At 38.9% G+C, this 24,479-nt stretch overlaps 1 long non-coding RNA gene and 1 pseudogene across 3 annotated transcripts in view; one reads left to right on the top strand and one right to left on the bottom strand.

Moving 5' to 3' along the window:
- LOC309661498 (stearoyl-CoA desaturase 5 pseudogene) overlaps window positions 1-24,479 on the top strand; it is a 152,510-nt pseudogene that overhangs the window by 18,326 nt on the left and 109,705 nt on the right. The gene's annotated exons all lie outside the window — the stretch shown is intronic.
- Window positions 1-24,479, bottom strand: part of LOC309661720 — a 145,777-nt gene that overhangs the window by 12,427 nt on the left and 108,871 nt on the right. The gene's annotated exons all lie outside the window — the stretch shown is intronic.

Raw genomic sequence — 24,479 nt, 5'->3', positions numbered from 1 at the left:
TTAATATCCAAAGTATACAAGGAGCTCATACAACTCAGTAGCAAAAACACCATATAACACAATTTAAAAGTTGGCAAAGGACCTAAAAAGACATTTTTCCAAAGATGACAAACATTTGGGGAACAGGTATATGAAAAGGTGATTCACATCACCAGTCATCAGGGAAATGCAAATCAAAACCACAATGAGATATCACCTCACACCTGTTAGTATGTGTATTATGAAAAAGACAAGAGATAAATGCCAGTGAGGATGTGGAGAAAAGGGAATCTGTGTGCACTGTTTTGGGGAATGTAAATTGGTACAACCAGTACTGAAAACAGTATGGAGATTCCTCAAGAAAATAAAATTAGAATACCATGTGATCCAGCAACTCCACTTCTGGTCATATAGCAAAAAGAAACAATATTTTTTTAGGAGTTCCCCGGCTGTCCAGTGGTTAAGACTTCGTGCTCTCACTGCTGAGGGGAGGGCCTGGGTTCAATCCGAGGTTGGGGAACTAAGATCCCACAAGCCACGTGGTACGGGAAAAAAACAAAAACAAAAACAAAAACAAACTTTGAAATGTTATTCACAGTAATGGTATGGAAAGAACCTGCCTGTCTCTCACAGATGAATGGATAAACAAAATCTGATACACACACACACACACACACACACAAATATACATATATAACATACACAATGGGATATTATTCAGCCTTAAAGTAAATCCTTACACTTGCAAGAACATGAATGAGCCTGGAGAACATTATGCTAAGTGAAATAAGCCTGATGGAGAAAAGACAAATGCTGCACGGTATCACTTATGTGTGGAATCTAAAAAAAAAGTTGGAATCATAGAAACACAGAGCAGAAATTGTTGCCTGCAGTTGGGCATGGGGGGAAATGGGAACACGCTGGTAAATGGATACAAATTTTCAGTTATAACATGAGGGATAAAATGAAGGAATAAGGTCTGAGGAGCTAATGTGTAACATGGGGACTAACTGATGATGCTGTATTCTGTAACTGAAAATTTCTGAGAGAGTAGAATTTGTGTCCTCACACACAAAAAGTAAATATATGACAGGTGATGGGTATGTGAATTAACTTGATTGTGAGAATCTTTCACAATATATACGTATATCAAATAATCACATTTTACGTTTTAGATATATTACAGTTTTGTCAGTTATGCCTCAAAATAGCTGTAGAAAGAGGAAAACGATCAACAAAATTGACAAAACTAGTTAGATTGACTATTAAAAAAAAAGAGATAAGAACAAAATAGGTAAAATCAGAAATGAAGAAAGGGACATTACTACCAATTTTGTAGAGATAAAAAGGCTTACAATAGAGTACTATTGACAGTTGTAGACCAACAAATTTGATAACTTAGATGAAATGAACACATTCCTAGAAACACACATCGTACCAAGAAATACAAAATCTGAACAGATCTAGAAGTTAAGATATGGAATCAGTTATCAAAAATCTCCCAACAACTGAACGCCCAGCACCAGGTATCTTCATGGTGAATTCTACCAACAACTTAAAGAAGAATTAACACCAATCCTTCTCAAGTTCTTCCAAACAATTTAAGAGGAGAGAATGTATCTTCACTCATTCTATGAGGTTAACATTACATCAATTACAAACCTAAAGACACTACAAGAAAAGTACACTACAGACCAATATCCCTTATGAATACTGATGCAAAAACCCTTTAAAATAATAAGAGACAGAACAGCCCATTATAAGGATTATACATCATGACCAAATGGGATTTATTCTTGCAAGGCAAGGTTGGTTCAACATATGAAAATCAATCAATGTAGTATAGCACATAAACAGATTGAAGGGACTAAACTCCATGTGATCATCTTAATTGATGCAGAAAAAACATTTGACAAAATTCAATGCCATATTATGATTAAAAAAAAAAAAAAAAACTCAACAAACCAGGAATACAAGTTGATGACTTCAACATAACAAAGGTCACAGATAGAAAACCAACAGCTATTATATTCAGTGGTGAAATCTTTCTCCCTAAGATCAGGAACAAAGGAAGGATGCCTGTTGTCACCACTTCTATTCAGCAAAGTACTGGAATTCCTCGCCAAATACATAAGGCAAGATAAAAAATAAAACGCATCTAAATCGGAAAGGAAGAAATAAAATTATATTTGTTCAGAGACAACACACAAGCACCAAAAAAAATCTGTTAGAATTAATAAATGAATTTAGAAAATTTGCCAGATACAAAATCAACACTCAAAAATCAGTTGTTTCGCTATACACTAAGAATGAAAAGTTTGAAAAGGAAAGTTAAAAAAAAATACCATTTAAAATATCATGAAATATAGTAAAAGACGAGGAATAACTTAACCAGCGGGACAAAAGACATGTACATTGAAAACTAGAAAACGTTGCTGAAGGAAATTAATGAAGACACCAACAAATGTAAAGGCATCTTGTGTTCACAGATTGGAGGACTTAATGTTGTTAATATGTCAACACGACTTAAGGGGATGTACGGATTAAAAGCAATCTCTTTAAACATCACAGTGAGGTTTTTTCAGAAGTAGTAAAATTCACCCTAAAGTTCATATGGAATTTAAAAGGCCTGAATAGTCAAAATAATGTGGAAAAAGAACAAAATTTGAAGTTTCAAATTTCTTGATTTCGAAACCTACTACACAACCACAGTAATCAAAATAGTACTGGCATAAACACACATACAGGACGGAGAATAGGCCAGTGGAACAAAACAGCAACCCAGAAGTAAACCCGTATATACATCACCAAATGATTTTCAACAGGCGTGCCAAGACCACCCAATGGGGAAAGGATAGCGATTTCAACAAATGGTACTGGAAAAACAATATCCACATTCAAAAGAATGACGGTAGACCCTTACCTCACACCACATACAGAAATTAACTCAGTGAATGAATGACCTAAATGTGAGACCTAAAACTATAAAACTCTTAGAAGAAAGTTCTGGGAAGAAAACCATGACATGAAATTTGGCCAAGAGTTCTTGAATATGACACCAAAAGTGGAGGTAATAAAAGAAATAGATAAACTAGGTATTCAAAATTTAAAAATACTTCTTTCATCAAAAAATAAAACGAACCTGCTGAATGGGAGAAAATATTTGCAAATCCTATAGCTGATAAGGTTAATATCCAGTATGTATACACTTGTACACTGTTGGTGGGTATGGAAAATGGTGCACACAGAAAGGAAAACAGTATGGTGGTTCCTCAAAACATTAAAAATAGAATTACCATATGATCCCATAATTCGAGTTCCTATTAAATACTCAAAAAGAATTGAAATTATGAACTCAAAGAGTTATGTGTTCACCCATGTTCATAGCAGAATTATTCACTATAGGCAAAAGGTGAAAAAACTCAAGGGTCCATTGAGGGATGAAGGGATATACAAAATGTGACCTATACAAACAATAAATCAATAGTCAGTCTTAAAAAGGAAGGGAATTCTGACACATGCTACAACATGGACCAACCTTCAGGCATTACGCTAAGTAAAATAAGCCAGTCACAAGAGGACAAATACTGTATGATCCCACTTATATGAAGTACATAGAGTAATCAAATTCACAGAGACAGAAAGTACAATGGTGGTTTCCAGGGGTGAGGGGGCAAGGGAAATGGAGAGTTGTGGTTTCATAAGTACAGACTATTATAGTTTTGCAAGATGAAAAGTTCTGTGGATGGATGATGGTAATGATAGCACAGCAGTGTAAATATATTTCATGCCTCTGGCCTGCACTCTTAAATTGTTAAGATGATAAATTTTATGTTATGTATATTTTACCAGAATTTTTTTAAATAGAGGAAAATTAAGACATTCATATAAAGAAACACTGACGAAGTTCATTACTAGTAGATCTGCTCAATAAGAACTGTTAAAGGAATCCTTCAGGCTGAAATGAAACGTAACTTGAAACCATATGAAGAATTAAAGAACAATGGTAAAGGTAACTACACTAAGTTTAAAAGGCCAACACATTTGCAGTTAGGGTTTGTAACACCTCTTTTCAAAATGTGATTTAAAAGACAAATATATAAAATAGTTATTATAAGGCTATTAATGGGCACACAATACATAAGGATGTCATTTGTGACAAGTGCAGTGTAAACGAGGATGTGGGATGTAAATAAGCAGAATTTTTGTTATTATTAAATAAAAATGTTATTACTTCAAATTTGTTTTTTCATAAAATTAAGATGTTTACTTTAACCCCTAGGATAAGCACTAAGAAAACTACCTCACAAGTATACAGAAAAGAAATAAGAAGAGAATCAAAATGGTAAACTGGGAAAAACATCAACCACAAAAGAATGCAATAATGAAGGAACTGAAGAACAAAAAGGATATAAGATATCTAGAAAATAAATAGTGTAGCAGTAGAAGTTCAAAGGGCTCAGTATAGGATCAACACAAAGAAGACTACACGCAATCACGTTATAATCAACTTGTTAAATGTGAAGTACAAAGAGAGAATATTGAAAGGAACAAGAGAAAAGTGACTTGGCACATATGAGGGAACTCCCAGAAAACAATTTGTGAATTTCTCAGCAGAAACCTTACAGGCCAGGAGAGAGTTGGATGATATATTCAAAGTACTGAAAAAAAAAAAAACCTGTGAGCAAAAATGACCATACCTAGCAAAATTATGCTTTAAAAATAAAGGAGAGATAAAGTCAACAAAATCAAAGTGAGTTCATCACTACTAGACCTGCCTTATAAGAAATGCTTAAGGGAGATCACTTTGAAATGAAAACATGTGAACAGAAATGCAAAAGCAAACAAAAGCATAAATTTCAATGGTAAACTCATACACACACACACAAATATAGCATAATAACACTGTAATGGTGCTGTATAAAGTACTTTAATCCTGAGATAAAAGTTAAAATTTGTTAACAATATAAAAAGAAGGAAACTGACTATAAGGACACAAAGTTTGGGTGGGAGTAAAAGAATAGATGTTTAGAACTACAAGATTTCTATGTAGCCTTCAGCTAACCACAAAGAAAAGGCCTACTATAAATAAACAAAAGATAAAGAGAAAAGGATCAAAGTAAATCACTACAAAAAAATAATCAAACAACAATGAAATAAAGCTACAGAGAAAGAGTGCAAAACAGACATAAGACAATTAACAAAACAGCAATAGTAAGTCCTTACTTAAACAGAATCCAAATGGGAGCCATTTGGGAATGTTGAGAGGCTTTATAGGAGCTAAATCTCTTCTTGAAGTTTTCTGTTAGAAACCTTGTGTTAAGTGGGCCTGAGGACTTTCTGTTAATATGCCAACATGTTGGGCTTCCCTGGTGGCGCAGTGGTTAAGAATCCGCCTGCCAGTGCAGGGGACACGGGTCCGAGCCCTGATCCAGGAAGATCCCACATGCCAGGGAGCAACAAAGCCCCTGCACCACAACTACTGAGCCTGCGCTCTAGAGCCCACGTGCCACAACTACTGAAGCCCGCATGCCTAGAGCCTGTGCTCTGCAGCAAGAGAAGCCACCACAATGAGAAGCCCGCGCACCACAACAAAGAGTAGCCCCCCGCTCACCGCAGCTAGAGAAAGCCCACACGCAGCAACGAAGACCCAACGCAGCCAAAAATAAATAAATAAAATTTATTTTTAAAAAAATGCCAACATGTTAGGATAAACATGATCAGAAATGACCAAACCTTTTAAAGAGAAAACTTCAGAGAGATATGACTTGTCTAGAGGAGAAATAGTAGGTTGGAAAATGACAGCCCTTACCTTTGAATTGAGCTGAATGACCCAGTTCCTGTGTATAGCTTTTTGTTCCAAGAGTACTGTATTGTGAAAGGATTTGAGTAAGCAGAAGGCTTTGTTTGTGTAGTCTGTTTGCTGGGTCTGCCAAGTTGGTTAGAGGAACCATTGCTTAGATCTTTAATTAAAGGCCAAGCTTGAGTTTTCGAAAGAAGAGATTTCCAAGCTTGGCTCGCATTTAATTTAGGAGGCTTTGTTGGCCTATGCTGTGGGTCCATGGTGAAGAGTTGAGCACTGCACTTGCAGAATATTTGTTTTTGGAGATCTCTGATGAAGTTACATGTGAGCACTCTAGTTGCACAGTCTCAGAAGTTCTCTTTCCCATGTATTAACAGTTCTGGGTCATTATTCTCTGAAGAATTAAAAACAATTATCTTTGGTTTTAAAAATAGTTTATTTCTGTCAGAATTGTATCATGACACATCACTTTTCAACTTGGAGCAGTTTTAAGTGACTTTGTTTCTTCTAAGGTTGAACTTAACTGACCTGATTTGGCCATGACTTTGCAGAGTGAATATTAATTATCTTAGTTAAAATGCTTATTCACTGTGTTTTGAAGCATCTTCTAAGAAAGAAGTTTACAGATATGAGTTACCTAGAAACCTAGCAAAGCTCTTTTTTACTTGGTTTCTCCTTAGTTTAGAGTTGTGAATGTTATTATGAGCCTTTTAATTTTTACTGTGAATTTTTGTTTTCCAAGAAATGTGTTTCTTTTAGAGTGAGAAGTTGGGTTGTTTTCTTTATGACTCTTGCAGATATTAACTGTAGTAATTGTTTGGTTTTTATTGTGAATTTTATGCCCTTGTTCTTTTAGAAGATCACTTTATAGTAAAATAGAGTTTTATGGTCACAAGCATCTCATTATTTTGGTATGCCAAAATTTGGTACACAACACGGCGGGATTAATCATTAATGCCTTGTATTTTCTGATTAAAGCAGGGCAGGGAATCTCTTGCCAGTAGGTTGAAAGTTGAGTCTTCATTTCAAGGGAAAAATGGCTTTTTCTTATCAATAAACGTCAATTTTTTACAGAAAAAAAAAAAAAAAACTTCAAGTTTCAGAGAACTTACAGCCACTAACGATCTGCAAAACAAACAAACAAACAAACAACCCCACACCCTAGCAACTCTCAACCTTGGATCAAACTACAGTATGTTGGAAGAGGTATTACTGAAAAGAGCTTGAAAGGGCAGCCTAAAAGGCAGAGGGTACAGAACATGGGCCATGTCCCTGTAAAGGGGACATGGTTCATAATATTGTGAATCAAGCGGCTGGTTCACAATACTGGTTATGATGTTCAAAACTGGCAATCAAAGAGAGGTGCATTATTATATATTTGCTTGTTGCTATTGCTTTTCTGATTAGAAGATACAGAGTCACTTTAGGTAACTTCCATTTAATTTAATATTTATCTTCATTTTATATCTGGGTCACATTTTCTACATTAAAATATAATCATAAAAAAAGTATATATATATATATATAAAATCATGCTGACTCCCCCCACCCCCTACACCCTCAGAGAAAAAAAGTGAAGAACTTTACACAACTTGAAAGAAAGATGGAATGCACAGAGAAGTTGCTATTGCACCCAAGTAACAAAGAACACAGAGAGACCAAACAGTAGACATGTCAGAAGTGCATAGAAGACAGCTCAGGGCTCGCAGCAGGAAGGAGGAGGAATTAAAAGACTAAAGATTTTAAATGCTATCACTTGTGCCTCAAGATTACCCTGAAAAGGCAGATAGGTCAGAAAGCAGGACCAAACAGGGGATTTTCCAAAGGCTGCTATCTAACAGAGTTTAAAATATCCATAGATTATATATATATATAAAACTCCATACACAGAAGAGCTTTCTCTTCCCCACCTTGCCTCTAGCATCCGGTCAACACTTTAGAAACTTAAAACCACTGTTAGCATGTCCGAATGTAGAACCGATATAGGTTTTTTCTCTCTTAAAAAATTGTATCCCAACTCTTTCCAACCAACAATTCTATTAATTATTTTCATTATGATTTCTCTGCATGGAAACCCAGTAAGGGATCATCAAGACAGGGCATCTCACTACTATCAGATCAATGCCAGTTGGGCAAAAGCTGCATGATTCTGTGTTACTCAGAGGGAGGGAGAATGGTAAGACACAGGAGTTGAAAGTCATCCGTACCAAAGAGGAAAAGGAAACTCCTTTTCTAATCTATTCATTAAACAGGAAACAGCAGGTGGACAGGAAAAGCCGTCTGCTTAGAGCAGACCCAGAGGCACACCGAAATCTTAAAACAAGTGCTCAGGAAAGCGTCTCGGCTCGGAGAGGAAGAGTCTTTCAGACCCTATCTTGTCCCTAGTTTGGAGATCAAAGCATTGTAACTTCAGATAGTGATACTCTGGAGGGGGTGGACAGGGAAGGTCTGAGAGACCCAAATAATGAGGACACTAGGCAGCTAACTACACCACTACGTACAAATACACACATCAGTACGAAAAGTTCACCTCCAACCCTCAGCTACTTTAAACAAAGCATTGCAGGTCCAGGTTTTCTGAACAGGGGATATTTTAAAGTCTGTTAGCAGTTTGAAACATTGCAACACTGGCACAATATGTTACCTATTCTTTGTTTTTAATTACAGGGCAACACAGTAAACTCCAACACAAAGGTGGGGATGGGCGAGTGCAAAAGGAATAAAGAAAACAGAACCAGTATTTCACAAGAGCATCGAGCCAGCGATGAAGTAGCAGCTAATGCTTTGCAGCGTCTCGAGGGTAGAATTCGCTCAAGGTGCTCTGAGGGATTCTCTTCAGCATTTCTTTGGGGAAGATTCGGAGCAGTTGCCAGCCAATGTCCAAAGTCTCACAGACAGTGTGCTTTTCGTTAAGGACCTTACAAAACATTGAGATTAGATGAATAAAGGCCAAGTACTTCCAACATATCAGCATTATTCAAAATTTATTGTTATGGGTCTAGCACTGTGAGCATGAAGTATAAAAAAGAGACACAAAGCAGTCAGGTCTCCCAGGACTGGATGTGACCAAATGTGGAAATGAGGGTCTAGACAGTAAGTACCCCTGGGAATCCGAGAAAGGGAGAAAGCCCGCAGGCGAGACGTTGGGCGTGTGCGTGCGTGCGTGCGTGTGTGTGTGTTTAACAACGGGTGGGATCTAAAAACACTCCACGGAATAATGGAAACTAGACCCAGAGTTTTGTCCAGAGAGTAGTGAGAAAAGCAGTTTCCCAGCAACACAGGCTGACCTGAAGGAGGCTAGTACAGATACTTAGAAGGCCTTAAATGCCAATTAAGCACCTGAATAGGTCCATGTGAAAGTTTTCAAACTTGCTATTGCTATTATTATTTTTAATAGCAGAATCATTCTTATCCTGCAAGTAAATCTCATTTTTTAACGAAGGAGTTAGAGTGGCTAGAGTTCTGCATTCTTTTCTCTACCAGAATAATTTTTATCTTTTTAAGATATTAAGGTTCTGCATAAATTTTTTTTTTTTTTTTAGAAAACCCAACAATCATATGTTCTGGGGATTTTAATGTTACTTAAAAAATGTATCACACAAATAGAAAAGTGCACAAATCCTAAGTGTGCAGCTGATACATTATTCCAAAATAAACACATCGTTTGTAAGTATCACTGAGGTCAAAAATAGAGTTTACCAGCATTAGCAGGGGTGGCAGGGAAGAGACCAAACAAAACAGCTTGAAAGCCCTACACATGCTATGTAATAAAAACCATTATAGACTTTTTAACAGAAGGACAATCAATAAAATTAATACTAAATTTACCCCGGCAATGGCACATAGAGAGTCAGGGAGACTGGTGAAGATGCTGGCACTAACGGTCAAGGATGATGGGACAAAGGTCTGGACTAGGTCTTGGGACACAAAGAGTGGTCAGAGATCAGCAGCTTCAATGTCACCCAGGAACTTGTCAAAATACAGGCTCTCTGGCCCCACCCACACCTACCGAATCAGAATCTGCACTTCAACAGGATCCCTGGTAGATTCAAAAGCATATTCAACTTTGAGAAACACTGGCCTAAGTTTTTTTAATAGGAATGAAAAGAGAACAGGATAAGATGTTTCAAAGGAGAACGATGCAAATTAGCAAATATTTGATGACTGGAGAATAAATGAAGAGGTTTAAGAATGCCCAATTCCTGAGCTTGGGCTAACTAGGGTAATGGTCATGCCAGAGGTAGACAGAAATTGAAAAGGGAATTGCTAGGCAGGTGGTCAGTTGGGAAAATACTCTGGCTCTCACCACGCTGAGCCAGAGAGGATGGTGGCATAAACACAGGCTTCCTAGCTGGAGATGTGGGATTAGAGCTTCAGAAAGAGGGTAAAGGCTCATACACAGGAAGTTAGTCATCAGCATAGGGGAAAAAAAGCACAGAAAGAACAGGTAATTAAGCCTTTGGGAACATTAACAATTAAGAAGCAGGAAGATAAGAAATCAGGAGGATGAAAACAGATGGACTGGGAACGTCCAAAACCCCCAAAGCCAGAGGAGAGCATTGCAGAGAGGTTAAGAGGGAGGAGAAGCGGCAATGGAGGTAGGAGAGCAGAAGGCCGGTTGTAAGGAAGATAAAAAATAAGACAGGAGCTAAATAAAGGGATAAAGACATCGAAGGTAGAGGGGAAGGAACCAGAGGGCTAAGAACAAAGACATGGCAGGCGGCTGGAAGAACCTCTTCTCTCATCAGAAGGAAAACTGTATGGAGACCAATGTAAATTCTCTCAGACTAGGGAAGAAGTCCTCAAAACTACATATGATGCTGTTTCTATTCATAGGAAAATAGTAATCTTACCCTGAGCAATGAAGTTCCTCTCAAACTTCTGCAGAAATTCCAAGTAAAGCAGATCATCTGAGGTAAGGGCTTCTTCTCCAACTACGGCTTTCATGGCCTGCACATCCTTACCAATAGTATAGCACGCATACTAAAGAGAAAAGAAGGTTTACATGAACCTTTATAAATGGTAACGGTACTCTGGGCTATATAAGTGTATTGCTGTAGCTATCTTCACAGTATTTCACATTATTTCCAAACATAATTCACATATGCAAGTACTGGAAAGACTTTATTATACAGTAGTCTCACTAAGAAAGGAGTCTTCAGGCATGCAATACATAGACATTACTAACACTCTACAAAAAATACACTCCCTCAATATATCAATGAGCTTCCATTTTGTAGCGCATTTAAAAATCACAACTTACACAATAGGAGAAATCCATCTCTAAATTCTATTCAAAAAAAAATATCTGTGTTATCAGTAGGTTTATTTATCATTTCTACTTTAAGGTCAAATGTATTTTTCTTTAATTATGCTTGGTATACAATCTCAGGACTATAGAAACCAAGGATTTCATAGAATATACACAGCTGTATCCCTTAGCGTTCTGGTGATTGCCTAATATGTTAAACAAAAAATTAGTTAGAATAGTCTTTCAGAAATACTCTATAATAAAGGTTACTACTAAAAACTTAATCATCTTATGCCTTTTTTATTAAAAACTACCTCATACAGCATTAGAGGTGGGTTTCAAGCATGTGATCTTTAATCTTTGTCATGAGCAGTTATCCTTATGAAAAAGACTGGCTCTAATGAATGTTTCTGTATTCCAGTCTTCTATATTATATATTCTATATTAAAATTCTACTTTGATGGGGGGAGAAGAAAAGTGATATGGAAGAAAGACAAGAGGTATAAGACAGCAGAATGAACTGAGAAAGTATTCATTTCTTTAAACACAGTCCTGGAGAAAACATACGTACCAGCTGGTTAGATACATCGGCATGATCCTTTCTGGTCATACCTTCTCCAATAGCCCACTTCATTCACCGAGACAACGAGGGCAGCACATTAATAGGCGGGTAAATCTTGGGTAAAAGGGGAAGGGGGAAAATATTATATTTAAGTACAAAATTCAAGCTTTACTGGTAGTAAAGGAGGATTTTGAAACTCATTTTTATTGCTTAAATTGCATAAAACTGCTACATTTGTTTCCTAGATGATTCCTAATATCTCTTCCTGGTAAGAAAAGGAAGTAAGAAACATTTTACAGGTTAAGATTTCTTTTTGAGAATCAAATCCAAAAAGTAAAATCTACAAAACAGTACAAGATTCTATTAAAAAACTGAATTTTCAACATCTGCCTACAATAGCAAATCCAAATGGTCTTCTGAACTCTGACTCATAAAATCACACATAAAAAGATTAACAAGAATTTCACCTAAAGGCTGATATCAGAAGCTGGCATCTACTACAGAACCAATACAAAATCTGTTTTTGATTATTCAGTCATAAAAAAGAATGAAACCTTGCTGTTTGCAACATCATGGATGGACCTTTAGGGCACTATGCTAAGTGAAATAAGCCAGACAGAAAAAGATAAATACCATATAATCTCACATATATGGGACCTTAAAAAACAAAAAAATGTCAAGCTCACAGATAGAGAACAGACTGGTGGCTGCCTGAGGCAGGGGATGAGTGAGCCAAATGGGTGAGGGAGGTTAAAAGGTACAAACTTCCAGTTATAAAATGAGTAAGTCATGGGGATGGAACTTTCACAGCATGGTGACTATGTACGTTAATAATACTGTATTGCATATTTAAAGGTAGCTAGAAGAGTGGCTCTTCAAAATTCTCATCACAAGAAAAAAAGTGTTGCAACTATGTGAGGTGGTGGATGTTAAGTGGACTTATTGCGGTGATCACTCTGCAACATCTACAAACATCAAATCATGACATTGTACACCTGCGACCAATGTAATGTTACATCAGTTATACCTCAATTAAAAAAATTTTAACAATAAAAGACAAAGAAAAAACTCTGAAAAATCTGTTCTTGTATTAATAACAAAAGTGTGTGTGTTTAACAACGGGTGGGATCTAAAAACACTCCACGGAATAATGGAAACTAGACCCAGAGTTTTGTCCAGAGAGTAGTGAGAAAAGCAGTTTCCCAGCAACACAGGCTGACCTGAAGGAGGCTAGTACAGATACTTAGAAGGCCTTAAATGCCAATTCAGCACCTGAATAGGTCCACGTGAAAGTTTTCAAACTTGCTATTTCTATTATTGTTTTTAACAGCAGCATCATTCTTATCCTGCAAATAAATCTCATTTTTTAACGAAGGAGTTAGAGTGGCTAGAGTTCTGCATTCTTTTCTCTACCAGAATAATTTTTATTGTTATATATATTATTATTATATGTGACCTGGAGGGAGTCGCTCACTCTTTGAGACCTTGTTACAGGGAAGAACCAAATCTGACTACACGGTGGATCTGTTTCTTTTACTTTAACCTTTGCCTTCCGCTGCTTTTGTTCACTAAAAGGATACATAATGGCCTGCCTCGGGGAACCCTGTTCCTCTGTCTGAATGTTAATCCAAAGTGCCTTTGTTCAGAGAAACATACGGACTCTGTCCACCTGTGGATGGCTGCAATTAAAAAGAAATTAACACATCCCCTCCCTGAGGCTGGCCATTCCAGGGGATATTCGCAAAACTTATGGCCCTTTTACTTTACCTCCTCATCTCCTCCCCATCTCTGTGCTATAGAAGAAACTGGCATCCAAACCCCGATAAGATGGTTATTTTGAGACTTCAGTCTGCCGTCTTCTCGGTCTGCTGGCTTTCCGAATAAAGTCGTATTCTTTCCCTCAATGCGTCATCTCTGATTTATTGGCCTGTCGTGGGGCAAGCACAGCAAGCTTGGACTCGGTAACAACCTTAGTTTATCCGGATGCGGGTGCTTTGTACCAGGTGAACTCTAAAGTTTTCCCTTCTGTAGATAAGTTTACCTCAACACGTTCCAGAAGGTAAAAGAATAATCTCTCCTTCTGCTTGATTAAAGTAAGCAAACATCTACCTAAAGTGCACTTAAAATATTTGCTTTCCAGACATTTAGGTAATATATTCCGCCATGAAAATCTCAAGTTGTGGTCAATGTGTTGGAAAAAGTATGCACTTAATCAGTATTTCCAGTTTGGGTTTATGGCCTCTTGGTGGAAACAAGTCAGGAGAGTCAAAAGCAGAAAGAGATAACCATCTCCGTGTGTCCCACCACCTTCTCCTACAGCAAGAGGGAACCCACCTGCCCCATGGCTGAGCACAACTACACCACACAGGAACTCACAGCGCCTGGCCCTGAAATAATCCGAACCCCAGGGCCAATGCAGATCTGTGAAACTGGGTCCTAAATGCTGCTTTTAATTGACATGCTTTTGTTATCTGTATTGTTTAGACAGCTGCAACGTAAGCATGATAGAAATATTATTGAAATCAAGTATTTTTCAAACACATTGCTAAAGTTATAGGCTTTTACTTTTTTTTTTTTCCCTCCTGCTTGAAATATTATTAATCTAGGATGGAACACAGCTCACCCTTCCTGTGCAGCAAAAGTACAGCTCAAGTTTCTCAATACTCTTTCGTTCCCAATCTTTCTAAATGATCAGGAAGAAAACATTTTAGAAGACATCTGGGAACATATCTTTTGCTGGCAAAGATGTTGAAAACAGAGAAAAAGTCAGAAAAAAATTACTTCCAGTGACATCAAGACCGTATTTTGAAATTGTTACCGACCAGGGTTCTTGGCGTCCTTAAACAATAAAAATTGATCAAAGGCCAGACAAAAAATTCAGGCAAGGCTTTATTGGGGCCCCTGCTGCAGCAGGGGGGAGCGAGAACAAACAACAGGTTCCTTTGCTTGCGTGCTCCCTAAGCGGGGGCGAGCTTGCTGCTTATATGGCAGTGGTCCCCAAACCTTTTTGGCACCAGGGACCGGTTTCATGGAAGACCATTTTTCCACGGACCGGCAGGGGGTGGGGTGGGGGGATGTTTCAGGCAGTAATGTGAGCGATGGGGAGCAGGAGATGAAGCTTTACTCGCTCCCCTGCCACTCACCTCCTGCTGTGCAGCCTGATTCCTACCAGGCTGTGGCCTGGGGGTTGGGGACCCCTGTTATATGGCGTGAGGGCAGGGGTGTGTCCAGGGGTCGGGCCAGAAGGGTGGCTTAGGTGGTTTGCCCACCGCTTAGGTGGTGTTGTGTGCAGGCGGCACGTGCAGTACCCTGCTTTTGCTCTGGGATCTTCAAAAGTGGCAGTTGGGTTTTTTGGTCTCTTTGTATCTTTTGTCCAGAATTTGCCCCAACTGGGCATGCACGTCGTTATTTTTAGTCCCATACAGTTTCTTTGTTATTTTGTTGCTCGAGGAGAGGTGTGTCGAGGTGCAAGCACTGCAACACTGCAGCAAAGGGCCCCAGGTCCCAGCAAAGGGTCCCAGGTCCCAGCCTGTCTCAAAATCAATATATGGCTGTTGAATACAATACTAGAACACTGCAAATAAAAGTATGTTATTTGATACATGGCACAAATTTAGTTCTGACAAATGAATTGGCTTCTAAACTTCAAGAGTAACACAAAAGAAGAAAATGAAGTATGCTTAGTGTTATTAAGGAATGCCTCAAAGGAGTGCTGGGTAGTGGGCATATTCTATTAGCAGCTTCAAGGAATTAAATAAATTAATGAAATTAAAGGAATTAAAGTATTTAACTGTGAGTCTAGACTGTTTTAGGACTACTGGGAGAATAGCACTAACCCAGTGGCCTCCTGTATATGTTGAAAATAGTAATATGCAAATTGGGTCATTTGTACAAAATTTAGGAAGATTTCTCATTAAGAAGTTCCATTGACTTAAAGTGATACCAATATGTGTTTAGTTCAACATTAAACTACTTCAAATGGTAGGGAATTCCTTTAACCTACTGTTATGTTGAAGCCCTAACCCCCAGTACCTCAGACTGTGACTGTATTTGGAGAAAGGGTCTTTAAAGAGGTGATTAAGGTAAAAGGAGGCCATTAGGGTGGGTCCTAATCCAATCTGACTGGTGTCCTTACTAGAAGAGGAAATCTGGACACAGAGAAGCACCAGGGAAGTGTGCACACGGAGGAAAGACCATGTGAGGACACAGCAGGAAGACAGTCATCTGTCAGCCAGGGAGAGAGGCCTCAGAAGAAACCAACCCTGCCAACACCTCGATCTGGGACTTCCAGCTACCAGAACTGTGAGAAAAGAAATTTCTGTTGTTTAACCGTCTGAATGTGGCATTTTGTTACTGCAGCCCGAGGAAAATAATACTCTTAGCTTCTGGATTGGCCTGTGGTGGCCTTGCTGAGTGACTTGGATCGGTGAGTCCCTTCCGGCTCAGCCACAATCCGTTATACTCATGACCCTCAGGGTCTCACAAGGTTTGTATGCTAGGTGGGTGCCATGTTCGCTACCACTCTCTAAGTCTGCCTTATTTCCAAAGTAGTTTAAGTTTCTCCTCAGACCATCACTGACCAGTCTAGTTCTGGCAAGCAGAAGGCACTCGGTGGCATTGTTGAAATTCAGGAAGTTTTCAAGTTTAATTGTGTCTGCCAGTTGAATTCCCGGAAGAGTTTGTGTCTGAGAAGGACCACGATGGTACCTCCTAGCTAACTCAGACCATCCTTAACCACATTCCACACCGTCCGTGCCTAACAGACACTTGTCCACTGACTCAATTTTCAGGGCCAGTTGGTCATTTCTAGGCCTTTCCATTCTTTCTAGCTCAGGCTCCTTGTTCTCTCCCATAGAGAGGGCCAGTCCAGAGGTGTCCTCTATGAGCCATCGCTCTTAAGGACTCAGGGAAATCACCCTGAGTCCTTATTTTTGAAATGTGGCATCACTTATTTTTGAAATGTGACAGATTAAGTGCCTTACTAGGGAATGACCATTTCTTAGGTAATGAATGAAGGGCCTTGGTCGTGCCCTCCTCAGGAGCAGAGCCTCCAGAGCTTCAGAAGGACTTGGTGTGTTCTGTCCACCTTAGCGCAGGACCATGCTGGTATTTTCATGTAAGAAACTAAGGGTGTTAAATCAGATCATCTTATTAAAATAATAGAATATAAGACTGAAGGTAAGAAAGACTGAAGGAAAGGAGGAAAAAAAATCAGAACCAAAAGAGATAACAGTGATAACATCGCAGGCCTGAGTCACCATCCTGAGAAAGGCTTGCTGGTGTCTAGGCACCTGAATTTTGGGAGGGCTTTCACCACTCCCAGAATTGATAAGAGTGGCTCACTGCTGCCTAAGATGTTTATGCAAACAATGTGGTTGGTGCTGAACACTTGCTTTCCTTCTGGAATCTGGGATTTTGATATGTACCAGGGAGAGGGTGCCTACATGACCATCCCCCATAAAAGCCTGGGCTCCTAGGCTGAGGCTAAGGTCCCCTGGTTGGCAACATTTCACACATGTTGTCCTCATGGCTGGAGGACTTAAGCGTGTCCTGTGTGGTTCCACTGGCAGAGGACTCGAGGGAGCTTGCCTCTGGTTTCCTCCAGACTTTGGTCCACTTGCCTTTTCCTTTGTTGACTGTACTTTGTGTCCTGCTGCTGTAATAAATCACAGCTGTGAATATAACCCTAGGCTGATTCCTATGAGTCCTTCCAGTGAATCATGGAGCCTGGGAGTGGCGTGGGGGACCCCAATACAGGAGTGATCACGGAGAACTGCCAGAGGCAAAGAACCCAGAGTGGAATGCAGCCTGGAGACATTCCCTATAGGACACAAGTCACCTCCATGAGAACTGCACAGAACAAGCTCTTAACATAGCGTCCTCCTTTCCACCTGTCACAGATGGGCCTTTCATAATAACAGGAGATCTGTTCTGCATTTCCACACTTTCAAGTAACAATCACAGGTCACAGGAAGACGCGTGACACAACATACTTATATATTCCAAGCGCTTTATCTAGTAACAGGGCAACTCTACGAGGCTTTCTCAAGATTTGGCTCTTTCGGTGATTTCATTGCTTCTGAGAATGAGATGATTATCTTGCGCTCAATAAAACATACAAACAAATAAATGTGTTAATGTCTGTACTAACTGTTAGATTTGGGTAGACTAGTATAGGCTATGTGTGGTAGGATTAATTCTTAGATTTGCCAAAGTCCAAAAGAAGAGAACCAGGTAAGCATCAAACTTCACACTTGTCATCACAAGAAAAAGAATGTGTAACAATGTGAAGTGATGTTTGTTAACTAAACTTATTGTGGTAATCATTTCACAATATATACATACATCAGATCATTCTGTTGTACACTTTAAACTTACACAGTATCATGTGTCAATTACGTCTCAATAAAACTGGAAAATAAATTTCACGCTAATGGTAGACATCTTGAACAAAAATTCCATTTTTAAATAATTTGTGAGGAAGAGTGAAAGCCACTGAACAACTAAACCCTTCTGAGACATTCCGTATGGATTTTTAACCTCTTTCAAGAGGCTAACTGTCCATTTTAATATTAGGGAAAAGTAGACAATCCTGCAACAGTGGAATGAAAAATTCCTCCATTCAAAATTTTCTTCTCAAATCAGAATATTTAGATTTATCCTACACTGTGTTTGTAAGGGAAACATACTTACTACCACAAGATTTTGCTCTCATTTATGCAAAAAATAGCTCTCTTACAGTATTTGTCACAATTTCGATTTCAGAGGAAGTGTTAACTTAAATAGGATTTAGCCAAATATGTTTAAAAATATGTCAAGATTGGGACTTCCCCGGTGGTCCAGTGATTAAGACTTTGCTTTCCAATGAAGGGGGTGCAGGTTTGATCCCTGGTCAGGGAGCTAAGATCCCACATGCCTCAGGGCCAGAAAAGCAAAACATAAAACAGAAGCAATATTGTAACAAGTTCAATAAAGACTTTAAAAATAGTCCATATGAAAAAGCTCTTTAAAAAAAATATGTCAAGATCAAACAGCTGTTTTTAAACTAATTGTGTACTTAAAGCTCTTTTGGTAGTTTTAGTGACAAAATAGAGATGCTTTTTAAATTTGAGTTAGCAATACTGTTAAACCAAAATGATTAAGGTCATACGGTTCACACTGTAATTTCAAAATTAACTCTTACACAAGAGAAGTTAATCTTAGAATAGGACAAAGAAATATATATTTGAAAACTAAGTTTAAGTAAATGTCAAATAAGTCCTTTGCAACATATAATTGCCATTTCATAAGAAAAGTAAAAGGCTATGTGTTAGAGCAGAGGTAAGACAATTCTCCATGGGCTTCTCACATTTCTGCACATCTTACAAACAGAAGCACCGACAGCCCTTTATGCTCAGCTATCTTTCCAAGGATGTTTATATAGAAAACAGCCTTGTAAGATAATGTCTTCTTCCAGAGGTAAGGGCAAGCATGCTTACCTCCCAAAAGATTCTGATTCCCTGAACTCTTGTATTATAACCCACTGTGTGTGCAGGCATCCATCTGGGCCTAGCCACACAGCCCCTGTGTGACTCAGGGTCAAGGAGAACCAAGGCAAATATTCGGATGCCCATGCTGGCTGCAGTGGTTTATGAGTAACCAAGTAAGTAATAGAGTCCTTTGTTTCTGACCCATAAGTCTTCTGTCTTCTACCTGCATCCATGGAAAACGGCAGCTTAACTTGTTGCAAATAGGGCAAAATCTCAGATTCTCCAAAGTTCTGGATGGAAAGATTAAAGTTCATCTCTCAGAAGACTTACTATAGAATGCATATGAAAAGGTCTATGACTAAATAATCTATATTTCAGATCACTATGCAAACATTTATATATTTTAACATATTGATCTGCTCAATATGTTAAAATATATATGTATGTTTGTGCTCTTTTGTTTTTTATTGATGCATGATTAGAAATTCTTCTTTGTTTCCTTTTTAAAAATGGTATGTATTGCATTGTTTTTTGATAGAAAATAACAATGAAAAAAAATGTAGTCTGTGGTCTCACTAGTCAGAAAATCCCTGGTGACATAAAAAATAAATAATAGACATAGGCACACTTGGCTAGAAAATTCAAATAGTACAGAAAAGCTTAAGGAACACAGAAGCCACTCTTTCCAACCCAGCACCAACTTAACCATTTTTATGGTTTATTAAAATTGTCTGGGCTTCCCTGGTGGCGCAGTGGTGGAGAGTCTGCCTGCCGATGCAGAGGACACGGGTTCCAGCCCTGGTCTGGGAAGATCCCACATGCCGCGGAGCAACTAGGCCCGTGAGCCACAACTACTGAGCCTGCGCGTCTGGAGCCTGTGCTCCGCAACAAGAGAGGCCGCGATGGTGAGAGGCCCGCGCACCGCGATGAAGAGTGGCCCCGGCTCGCCGCAACTGGAGAAAGCCCTCGCACAGAAACGAAGACCCAACACAGCCAAAAATAAATAAATAATTAATTAATTAATTAATTAAAAATGAATATCTGCTTAAAAAAAATTGTCTTTTACTTCTGCATTTACTGCTTCCCATAAATCCTTTCTTTTCAGATTTTCTGGTAGGAAACTCCACAATCTAAGACAGGGAAGGCATCAGGTTCCTGGTTTAGGCACGGTGGCCACCATCCCTCTGCCATGAGATCCTTCTCATCATTAACAATGTTCTAGGGAAGCTGCAGCTTAGGTTCCAGGCACTGGGGGAAACGTAAGCAAATACTTCCTCCTTCCTCTTCCCAACAGGGAAGTGTGCTGGGCCCACAAGACTCCAGTCCCTGTCACCTGGGGACACCCTCCCCTTTTCTCTTCCAAAAGGGAAAGAGAAAAAGATCTACCATGGCCATAGTTAATCTTCTGAAGAGCAGATCAGGAGCTTATTTTTGCTTTAACCATTTAGAAGCAGGATCAACTGAAGTCACTATTGTGAACTGATTACCATTCATTTTTAATTAAAATGTGACATAATAAAAAGCATGCATCTCGTTAACTATATGTCACATTGGCTCAGCTCTAAATTTTGCTACACCATATTCTATTCATGTAATTTCAGTCTTTGAGTTTGTTTCTGCAGTAAAATTTCCACCTACATAAAATTTAACAGAATTGAAGAAACATGTTATGTGTACAGCCAGGTCTTTATCATTTCAAAATGTTTATATCCATACTTCAGTATGCTTTGATGATCTTATTTTTAACCTCAGAGTACAGGTTGGACTCTTTAGATATGCAGATTAATCTATGATCTTGCGATTTCAGAGTCACAGGCAATGATGGTATCATTCACCAACCAATTGCTAGTGTCAGGAAGCAGACTTTTCTTCTGCCCTATTAGGTTTAGTAATTAGAGGCCTGCAAATTAAAATGACAAAAGATAGTTTAACAGGAGAAGAAGTTTATTCATATATATGGGAGCTAACAAGAGAAGTAACTATCTCACTAAATGTTTAAAGTTAGAGGTTTATATATCTAACTTAGCAGAGAAAAGGAAAGTGGAAGAAAGGACTTCTATTCTTTTAGAAGAATAAATGAACGATAAGTAATTTTGTGATTATTTTGTGTCTGCACGTTCAAGGGGTCTTTCCTTCTTCTATGCGAATCTCCCCAGAGAGGGGATTTGTGGTAGGTTTACTCTTGATTTCTCTCCTGGGAGTAGACCTGTCTTGAAGAGGGAATCATAGAAGCCTCATTTCTCAGAAATGTCTGCTTTTCGTCAAATAAGGAAAGCTCTTTCTGCATCTGTTGATTCCCAAATATTTTGAGCTTAAAATAATCTCCATACCAACTCTGAGGGTCCAACTGGGTCTCTAGGCATTCCTCCCTATATGTCCTCACTTGTAATGCTGTGAGGCAGTGCCTACTCTACCTTGTACAGATAAGGAAACTGGCTCAGAAGGACTCAGTTACCTGCCCCCGGTGAACAACTAGCCAGTTTCAGAGCTGGATTATTACAAGGGACATCTGAATCCATAGCCCAGCCTCTTAGCCCTTTGAGACATGATCACTCAAGAGATCTTAGAGGGCTTCCCTTGTGGTGCAGTGGTTAAGAATCCGCCTGTCAAGGCAGGGGACACGGGTTCGAGCCCTGGTCCGGGAAGATCCCACATGCCGCAGAGCAACTAAGCCTGTGGGCCACAGCTACTGAGCCTGTGGGCCACAACTACTGAAGCCCACATGCCTAGAGCCCATGCTCCGCAAAAAGAGAAGCCACTGCAATGAGAAGGCCGTGCATTGCAACGAGGAGTAGTCCCCGCTGGGTGCAACTAAAGAAAGCCCATGCGTGGCAACAAAGACCCAACACAGCCAAAAATAAAATAGAACAACAACAAACGTTTAAAAAAAATAAGAGCGATCTTAGAGCTCATGTGATCCAACCCTCTTTATGCTATAGAATAAATTTGTTTACCTCACTGTCAATCACTAAATCACTAAATGGGGGGTCTTGGACAATTTTCTCAGCCCATTTGTGTCCCGGTTTTTCCATCTGTAAAATGATTACAGTACTCACTTCAGAAGCATGCTTTGAGGAACAGTGCCAGGCACATAGTAAGTGTTAAGTATCTGCTCTTATTATTATTTACTTTATAGACATCAACGCATTCTTATAAAATATTCCAAGACTAAGTGTACAGAATAAAACATGTAAATCATCTCTTACCCACCTGCCCACCCTCTTCCCAGGGGTCACCATCAGTGGATGTGTTTCTAGTCCTTTACCATCATAGTCATACCTATTTTTAATCTGTGCAAACACTCATGAGCTGTCTTCATGCATTTTAAGAGAAATGGAATCATATTTTGCAAATTATTCTCCAACCTCCTGTTTCCATTTAAACCACTCAAGTCTTATAGATCTTTCCATGTCAGAACATCTCAGTGTTGCTCATTCTTTTTTAACAGCTGCATGGTGTTATACTGAATGGACTTAAAATGATGTACCCTTCTGATATTGATAAGCTTCTAGGCAGTTGTGGGGCTTTTGGTTTTGTTTTTTTCATGTAGCTAGACAAGCCCTTAGTGATTATAGACATGTGGAAAAGCTAAAGAGAGCATGTTGTTCCAGAAAAGTTCACATTAATATACAGCAGAGACTCTTCTCTCATGATTGGCTTCGTGTCTCTCCAGCTCTGATAGATAATATCATCTAAACAAACATTTGGGGGTTTTTTTTTACCCATTTCTAGTGGGGCTGCACTTTTGGTTCCCTAACAACTTGCAGCTTCTGATCTGGGCAGAGTGAAGAACAAAAATAAAGGTGATGGTGGAGCTTGTGCCTAGGATGACACCCACTGGACTGAGATAATGAAACAGCCACTGAATGATGCACGTTTGACCCTGGGGATGTCAGAGGTTCCTAAGGGAGCTTTTAATGGGCTAGTATCACAGGGTCACTTTTTAAAAACAGGTTCTACTTAAGTGGGACTGCATCTTTCTGCATGTTTCTTTCTACCATCCTAGTTTCCTTCCAAACCAACGGGATGACAGACCACGCTACAATAACATGAACATGTCGGTTTACATGAGGGAGCAGGGAGTTTACCCTTATCTGGGGAATTCTGAAATAGAGACTCCTGGAGGCACTATTTCTACCTGAATGTTTTGCACACTGCTAACTAATCACTTCTTAACTGCATGAGAGAGGAGTTTTTCTATGTACCATTTCAAATCAGAATCCGATGGTATTTTACCATTAGGCAACAAAACATCAGCAGTTTCCAAAATTTAGTGAAATTTACAATAATTGAAAAAAAATTTTGTGCTAGCAAAAGTATCCAAGAGAGAAGAATCCAAGCCAGGAGCAAATATATTATCAAATTATTCATGAAATAATAATGATAATGATGTTGTGTGTTTGTGGAGAGCTTCCCATAAATGACGCCCTGAGCCAAGCACTTGGCTTAGATCACCTCACTTAATTGTCTCGACAGCGTAATCACTCTCACCTAAATATGAATTCAATCAGTCTGACTGGTTGAAATGCAAGGAAGAGTTCACTGATGTTCCCTGGTTTATAAAGAAAACTGCTTGTTATTACTTCTCTTCTGGATTATTTCACAGACATTAGATCGAAGTTTTAGAAGAAAATTCCCCATTTTAGTTTAGCAGATCTTCCCATGTTTTTATCATGTCTTAGCTATAAAAATTTCAGAAATGCAAATATAGAATGTAATATAATATAATATACTCTTTACAAATAAGTAAAAGCAAAGATTTATCTCATTCACAAAAATGCTAAAAAAGCAAGATAGCAGAATTAATGCTTTAAACTTACTTAACACCTGACTAGTACAGGCTACTACAGATGAATAAACGTCTATAGAAGACAAAGTACAGGGACTCCCCTGGTGGCGCAGTGGTTAGGAGTCTGCCTGCCAATGCAGGGGACACGGGTTTGAGCCCTGATCCACGAAGATCCCATGTGCTGCAGAGCAACTAAGCCCGTGCGCCACAACTACTGAGCCTGTGCTCTAGAGCCCGCAAGCTCTGCAACATGAGAAAGCCACCGCAATGAGAAGCCCGCGCACTGCAACGAAGAGTAGCCCCCGCTCGCCTCACTATACAGAAGGACTATATGATGAACAGCATCAAATTTATAATCACTGGGCAAACCATGAGGTACGATTTGAAATATACTAGAAATAGCAGTGTCTTTCAAAATATCCCTTCTAGTCTTCCCCATAGTGTCTAAGGGGGCACCATGGCATTGAAATATTGATTTACTGTGAATCTCAAAGACTTTTCAATCTTAAGAAGTGTCTTTCTGAAATGGAACTACCCTTTGTGGCATTCTTTTTTTAAAAAAATTAATTAATTAATTATTTTTTAAAATAGATCTTTATTGGAGTATAATTGCTTCACAATACTGT

Source organism: Balaenoptera physalus, assembly GCF_965194825.1.
Source record: "Balaenoptera physalus genome assembly, chromosome: 5".
NCBI lineage: Eukaryota > Metazoa > Chordata > Mammalia > Artiodactyla > Balaenopteridae > Balaenoptera > Balaenoptera physalus.
This window is presented reverse-complemented; position numbering and strand designations above follow the sequence as displayed.